The sequence below is a fragment of the Corythoichthys intestinalis genome, chromosome 18, assembly GCF_030265065.1.
Source record: "Corythoichthys intestinalis isolate RoL2023-P3 chromosome 18, ASM3026506v1, whole genome shotgun sequence".
NCBI classification, from domain to species: domain Eukaryota; kingdom Metazoa; phylum Chordata; class Actinopteri; order Syngnathiformes; family Syngnathidae; genus Corythoichthys; species Corythoichthys intestinalis.
Window position 1 is genome coordinate 42,256,926 of NC_080412.1, and position 8,405 is coordinate 42,265,330.

Here is an 8,405-nt window from a genome sequence, read left to right on the forward strand (position 1 = left end):
CGCCTGTTTGGCTCTCCTCACGTCCTCCTTGTTGGTAAGTGCTTACATGATCAGAATGAATGGAGCGTATGTATTGTATGAGGAATGGATTTATTTAACGTGTAGCGCGACGGGCGTGCACCCCCAGTTGCGCTACCTATTGTGAGCGAATATTAGGATGTGAAACGTGTCCCGATTGTCCAATCAACGGCGTGAGTACATTAAAAAAAAAAAAAAAAGTGTCACATGTGCATGCGCACGCTCTAAAGGCCCAAGTACACCGCATGCGTGATCGTTGCGTTTCCGGTCCGACTCCGGTAAAAAAATAGCGCCGGAGTCGATCCGTTCCCATTATATCCTATTGTTCAACGTATACCGGCTGCGTCAGTGCTCCGGCTTGACTGCGAACCACCTCCGGCGTGCCGCATGCCCGCCGGATGGTATAGGCTATTTTCTATTTTTGCCGGACACGCATCCGGCAAAATGGGCGGAGCTGGGCCTGGACGTAACAACCCAGGTGCCTAATCACGCTTTAAACACGAGCGAAGATGGATGATGAGCGCTTCATCATAGAGGTGGAAACCCACAAAATCATTTATGATGCAGCAGATCGTTACTATAAGGACACCATTAAAAGCGAAACTGCAAAGTGTCCTATTATGTGTGTTTTTCTGGCAATGATATCAAACACGACGTGCGAAAAAAAAAAAAAAAAAAGAGCATATCTGGAAGTGGTTCCACTGCAGAAATTCTCGTGCCCCCGCGCACAAACAATCTCGGTTTGTATACAGAGTCGAGGGGGAAAAGTACGAAAGAGAAAAAAGAGACGAAAGAGAAAAAAGAGACACCCACAAGTTTCGACCTGGTGGTCTATTCAAGACATTTCTCTTTCTTTCCTACATTTCACTTGACTCTTCATAGAAAAAACAACAGTTTGCGCTGGCCACATGAATCTGCAGTGTTGAGACACCAATTCCAAGTATGCTGTTTTTTACTTCGTGTCGAATATAATTCGCTATCCATTTTATAAATATGACAGATTATTTATCAGTTGTTTATAACAGCTCTATGAGATGTTATGTGCCATAAATTTTAAATGTGCACAAAGATATAAACGCACCGACACAACCAAGGGCATAATAGCCCCCCTTCCCTCCACACACGGAGCCCTGATCTCAACATGATGCAGTCAATCTGGAATTAAGAGACAGACACAGCTAAAATATTGTAGCGTCGCCGGGGCTGTCATCGGTGGGTTAATTTATTTACCAAAGCGGGGCTGTCATTGGTGTGCTGGTGCACCAGCGCGACGCTCCGATTGGTGGACTAGATAGCGTCAGTGTAAATACAGTGGGGAGAACAAGTATTTGATACACTGCCAATGGGTTTTCCCATTGTCAGTGTATCAAATACTTGTTCTCCCCACTGTATTTGTTGTTTTTGCATTGGTGAGGTGGCGGGAAGTTCATAAAGAAAAAGAGGAAAAAGGCGTTGAAGCTCGTGTGTTGTTTTCGCGGCCAAACTTCCGCTTAGCAAACGTTACATTATCAATATGCAAGGAAAAAAATGTGCTCTCTCTCTGCTTCTCTAATGAGTACATACTACAGACTCCGTGTGTTTGTCGTTGATTTAAATGGCACATTATCGCGCGCGATCACGCGAGAGCTCACGAGGGGACGGAGTTGGCGGACCGCAGCCGTGCAGCAGCCGGTATGATTTGCCTGTTTTTGACGGACTGCGTGACACGCAGGCAACACTGAACCGGACCGGAACCGCAACGATCACGCATGCCGTGTACTTGGGCCTTAAGTGACGGAGTTGCTCCGTCACAGTGGGCCAAACCAGAGCGCAGCTGTCCTTTATCCACGAGAGTCTGCTCCTCAGTCATCAAGCGACAGTCCAGCCAGACCCAACGCTGCCACCAGAGGGCAGTGTATTCTCCATCATTAACCCTTAGATCAGGGGTCCCCAAACTACGGCCCCCGGGTTATCCAGCCCGCCGACATTTAGTCCTGACAAAAAAAAAATATATATATTTTTTTCTTTTCAATAGTGTTATTTATTTCCTGGCTTTTTTCTGTGAAGAACCAAGAGAGGGTTATTTGGTTATTATCTATTTAATTGATAGTGTTATTATTATATAATGTTATATTATGTGTCAAGTTAAAAAATAGACCCTTAGGTAGACATTTGCAAAATTACCCAAAAATAAGGAGAGAAGACACTCAGTTTTCTTGGCCAAGGAGAGCAAAGAGGGACTAAGACAGAGAAATGCTAGATTACGCTGTATAGTCTCCAAAATTGATCCAAGGAAAAAAACCTCTTTGCTCTTTTAATTAGGGGTTTGTCCTAACACAGAAGGATGCCGCCCTGAAGGGAGGGGGAAAGCAAGCTGGAGACACCTGTGTGATTTTGGTTGGCTATGTGTGAGCATGTTGGTGGAACTAACTAAATACACGTGTGTAAGCAAAGGCACAGGTAAAAAATGGTCAGAATGACCCAGACACTTTAGTTATGCATCGCTGCGGACATGGAAGATGTCCTCGAATGGAAAATTGTCTTCGAAGGTCTAGATGAAAGTCCAGACGCCAGGTGCTGAAGATGTCCCGGAAGGTCTAGTTACGCAATGATGCGGCCATGAAGCAAGGCAGTTGTCATCCCGACCCTCTTTACTCTTTGTAACACTTAAACATTATACTACAACCTAGTATAGCAAGCAATAATCATTTACTGGTTATATCAATAAAAAAAATATGGCAATATGTATTATGTATGGTATATATGAGCACAAGCAAATATTCAATCAATCAGCCCTCGATAATTACCTCAACAATATGTTATATTATTATTATTTTATTTATTTTTGTTCCATGAAGAATCCAGAAAGGGTTATTTGATTGTGGCTTTCTGAAAAACAATACATTTTTACATTTAGGCAGTCCTGCAATTGTTACACCTTTTCTGTTCCAAACTGACCCCGGGTTTTTGGGTACATAAAGGGTTAATTCCGATTTACGTGGAAATTCGGTTCACGTTTCCAGTGTAGGAACGGAAGTCGTTCGTAACCCGGTGACTACCTGTATTACACACCTACACTGCTGGCCAAAAGTATTGGCACCCCTGCAGTTCTGTCGGATAATGCTCAATTTCTCCCAGAAAATGATTGCAATTACAAATACTTTGGTAGTAATATCTTCATTTATTTTACTTACAATAAAAAAACACAAAAGAGAATGAAAAAATACATAATAATTGTAATTTACCACAAAACTCCAAAAATGGGCCGGACAAACGTATTGCTACCCTCAGCCTAATACTTGGTAGCACAACCTTGCGACAAAATAACTGCGAACAACCGCTTCCACTATCTATCACTGAGTTTCTTACAATGCTCTGCTGGAATTTTAGACCATTCTTCTTTGGCCAACTGCTCCAGGTCTCTGAGATTTGAAGGGTACCTTCTCCAAACTGCCGTTTCAGATCTCTCAACAGGTGTTCTATGGGATTCAGGCACTGACCCACCCCCACACTTCACAGTGGGTATGAGGTGCTTTTCAGCATGCGCATCTTTCGTGGCACGCCAGACCCACTTAGAGTGTTTGGTTCCAAAAAGCTCAATCTTGGTCTCATCTGACCAAAGCACACGGTCCCAGTTGAAGCCTATGACCGTGTGTATTTTTGTGTTAGACTGTTTCGTTTCCAAAGGCCCTGGGAACCCTGTTAGGGTGCGTGGCATCATGAATGCTTTGAAATACCAGAACATTTTAAATTAAAATCTGTTGCCCTCTGCCCGAAAGCTGAAGATGGGTCGTCACTGGGTCTTTCAGCAAGACAATGACCCTAAACGTATGGCCAAATCTACACAGAAATGGTTCACCAGACACAAAATCAAGCTCCTCCCATGGCCATCTCAGTCCCCAGACCTTATACTATATAGCAGAGGTCACGGAACCGCGGACCTCGGTCCGGTTCTGGACCCCCAAGCCATCTGGACCGGATCTCAATCTGTCCGGACTAATACACGTTGCAACAACAAAAATGGTTTTTTTCTGCGGGTTTACAGAGCGGAGGGTGGCAACAAACAAAAACCTTAGCGGTGACGCGCGTGAGCCAGCCAATGGGAGTGAAGCATTTGAAAGTCATTTTTAGAACAGCATGTCTTACACTCGCTTTCCAGACTCCGCGGAGTAAGTGAAGTTGGAGAAAAGGCGAAAAGGTACGGCAAATGGCGTGCTCAAAACGACGCAAGGTTGATGCAGAAAACAGAGTGTTTAAGGAGGAGTAGACCAACACATTTTTGTTCATTTTACCTGGCAGCAGCACATGCCTCATCTGTTCAGAGACGGTGTTCTGCCAAAATCTGCTACATCGGCGAAACGTGCTACATTACTCGAATTTGACACTCAAAGTACTACTGTGGGCGCTAAACTTGTTTTGTTTGGATGCATACAGGCAGAACATACTAAAAATGCCTTTAGAAAATACTTAAATGCAGTTATACCAAATAAGGACGGTTTAAATACGCTACGTGACTAATGTGGTCAACTGCTTCAAAGCTAACACATAAAAACACAATGGTTAAAAGTATGAGAGGGTAATACATGCAAAAAGTATTTTTGAGGCAATGAAAAGGTTCTAAAAAACTAAATAAAAACAAAAATAGTGAGTACTTGCCGCTTCTGACCGATGTGCGCATGCGTTCGGATGCTTGCGCAAGCGCGCTGAGCGTTGTGTAGACGTTTCGCCGCGTAGTAAGGAATGGCCGAACAACGGTAGCGCTTGTAAAAAGCAGCAATTTGAAAAGGCACGATGAGACGAAGCACGCAGCTTTTTCGCAAAATTTCCCTATGAACTCTGCCATCCGTTCTCAAAAAATAGCGGAATTAAGGACTCAATATGATCGCTTTATTATTTATTACTAATTAATTATTATTAAATATTATTTATTACTTACTATAAATTTATTTTTTATATTTTATTTACATTTTTGAATGTTGTAATTATCAGCACGGCCACGTAAAGATACGTTTGTATTTTTTGTTAAAAAAAAAAAAAGGGGCATTAAAAATATTGTATGTTGTAATGTTTTAATTTCGGACCCAGAGGATTTTTAATTCATGACCCCTGCTATATACTATTAACACCAGGGGTGCTAATAATTGTGGCACACATTATTTGATGTCAAATAATTTTTTCATTATGTGGGATTTTTTCCCCACTGAATAAATGCACTTGTATTGAAGGTTGGATTTTTCTCTTTTTTTCCATTAAGGTCCCATATTATTTGAATAAAAAATTTATTAGAAGCTAAAAAACACATCTTAACCAGGGGTGCCAATAATTATAGAGGGCTCTGTATTTTCAATTGAAGGGATAAGAAAGCTGTCTAAAATTTCAATGTAAACTTGTGCTTTTATTGAAGATTTAACCACAGCCATCTCCCCAGTGCCTTTGCGCGACATACAGCCCCATATAATCAAGGACTGAGGGAATTTTGATGTATTTTTCAGGCAATCATCTTTGTAAATCTCACTGGAACGGCACCAAACAAAGGTTCCAGCATCATCACCTTGTCAAGAGTCAAGAATCTGCATTGGACAAGGTGTCAAGAGTCAAGAATCTGCATTGGACAAGGTGATGATGCTGGAACTTTTGTTTGGTGCTGTTCCAGTGAGACTTTAAATGGCCCAAAATGACCTCGTTGCCTGGCATTGACTGCCACTGACGGCCATAGACGTTCAAATGGATTGGACGTCTACTAGTGATAAACTCATTCCAATTCACACTAGAAGCTTGTTTTTCTGTTAACTAGTTGTTTGTAGAATGTCCTAGTATGATTTCCTGACCAATATATCGATAATCGTTGTATCGCCATATCGTCAGATCGTTATCGTGAGCTTTGTATCGCAAATCGTATCGTATCGTGAGCTACCAAGAGGTTCCCACTCCTAGTGTCAACACCTTTGACCAGCAGTGTATATATTTTTTAGGGCTGTCAAAATTATCGCGTTAACGGGCGGTAATTAATTTTTAAAATTAATCACGTTAAAATATTTGACGCAATTAACGCACAAATGCCCCTCTCAAACAGATTATAATGACAGGACAGTGAAATGTGTACTTGTTGTGTTTTACGGAGTTTTGTCACCCTCTGCTGGCGCTTGGGTGCAACTGATTTTATAGGCTTCAGCACCCATGAGCACTGTGTAAGTAATTATTGACATCAACAATGGCGGGCTACTAGTTTATTTTTTGATTGAAAATTTTACAAATTTTATTAAAACGAAAACATGAAGAGGGTTTTTAATATAAAATTTCTATAACTTTTACTAAAATTTATCTTTTAAGAACTATAAGTCTTTCTATCCATGGATCGCTTTAACAGAATGTTAATAATGTTAATGCCATCTTGTTGATTTGTTATAATAAATACAGTACTTATGTACTGTATGTTGAATGTATATTTCCATCTTGTGTCTTATCTTTCCATTCCAACAATAATTTACAGAAAAATATGGCATATTTTATAGATGGCTTGAATTGCGATTAATTACGATTAATTTTTAAGCTGTAATTAACTCGATTAAAAATTGTAATCGTTTGACACCCCGAATATTTTTATTTATTCATTTACATATACCTGGACTGTCAATGCATTAATTACTGAGTTCTAAAATACCGGACCAAGAGTTAATTCTTCTGTAATATGTAAAAAGGCCCATTAAAAGGTCTGTTCTCTTTTAGTGTAAATTTACCAAAATCTATTCAAATAAATGACCTTCCCTTTTCGTTTTAACTCCTATTTATTTACATGGTGCTGATATGTATGTTTTAACCACCAGAGGGCAGTCTTGTCTATAAAATCTCAGTGCAGCTCATTTGGACATAATGGTTGTGGGTGCTGCTGGGTTCACAGATAAGAGCAGAAGTAAAAAATGTTGCTTTTACATTTATTTTCCTTTAAATCACAATGTTTGATTGTGTGTCTAATATAAAGCTTAATAGCGACAAGGCGTTTGATTGAGAATAATTACAACCCTTTAATGTGTCGTATTCACAATGACAAAATTCATTTTGTTGTGCTTTTAAACGGACGTATCGTCACATATTGATATTTTTGTCTGATATTTAAAAATAAAATTTAAATAAACGGGAAAAACGTCCTCTTATAGGAGCCAATTGTGTCACTGCAGTTCCACTTGATCTCTGTGATATCTGCCTAGCAACAAGTGACCACACTATTGTATGACTTGGGCGCACCTTGTCGCCAGCCAATCGCAGGGCACAACTAAATATTGTATATTCATTCACACTTTCCCATGAATGGAAATTCTTCAATGAACTTTTCGTCCCCACAAAAGCGAATGCAAAAATATTTCGCGTTTAAAAATGAAAAAGATCATTTGGGGATCGGCGTTATCGTTATATTTCACATTGTAAAGCGGAGCTTCCCCAAAATAAGGGCGACGCGGGATGCATCTGAATCACATGTCCGTCCTTTGTGTATGTATCATTGACAAGTGAGTCATCTTCCCCATCCTCCCTTCCCCTTCATTGGAGTGAATGTTTAAAAGCGTGAATTGTGTTCACACGTGTGCTACCTGCTTTTTGTGTTTAAAGCTGTGGTGACTCATCCACATGATGACAGGTGTGCTATGCACCTTCCTATGTGCTCCCATTTTATATATATTTATACCCCATGCAGCATCTCCTCCACCATCTCCTTGTGACTCACGACTGACTCCCCCGCCATCATCAATGACATCACCAACACCCCCACTCCGACCCCCTTCCCACACGCCCCCACCACTTTGTTGTGGTGATTCACACTGTACGTTGAGCTTTTTAGCTCTTGGTCTCAGGGTGAATTTGAACGTCTCACCGTTCATTCACAAAAAAGGAACGTGGATGAGAAGCACGCTTTTTGCCTTTATGCACTCAGTGGGTGAACTGTTAAGTACACAAGCAGTTTTTTCATATTTTTTTAATGCATTTGTATTCTACAGTACATGCATTAAAAAACTGGGGTTTTGGATGTATGAACATTTTTTAAATTTTTGAAACACCTCTCTCAGTGCAATACACCACAGACCATTGTGAAGTGTTTATTGTAGTCATTTTAAAGCATCGTAGTAGTTTCGGAGGTGGGTAAAGTAGCCCAAAATTTTACTCAAGTAAGCGTAACGTCACTTCAAAATATTACTCAAGTACCGTAACTTCTGGACTATAAGGCGCACCTGACTATAAGCCGCCACCCACCGAATTTGACACGAAAACAGCATTTGTTTATAGATACAGTGCCTTGCAAAAGTATTCGGCCCCCTTGAACCTTGCAACCTTTCGCCACATTTCAGGCTTCAAACATTAAGATATAAAATTGTAATTTTTTGTCAGGAATCAACAACAAGTGGGACACATTCGTGAAG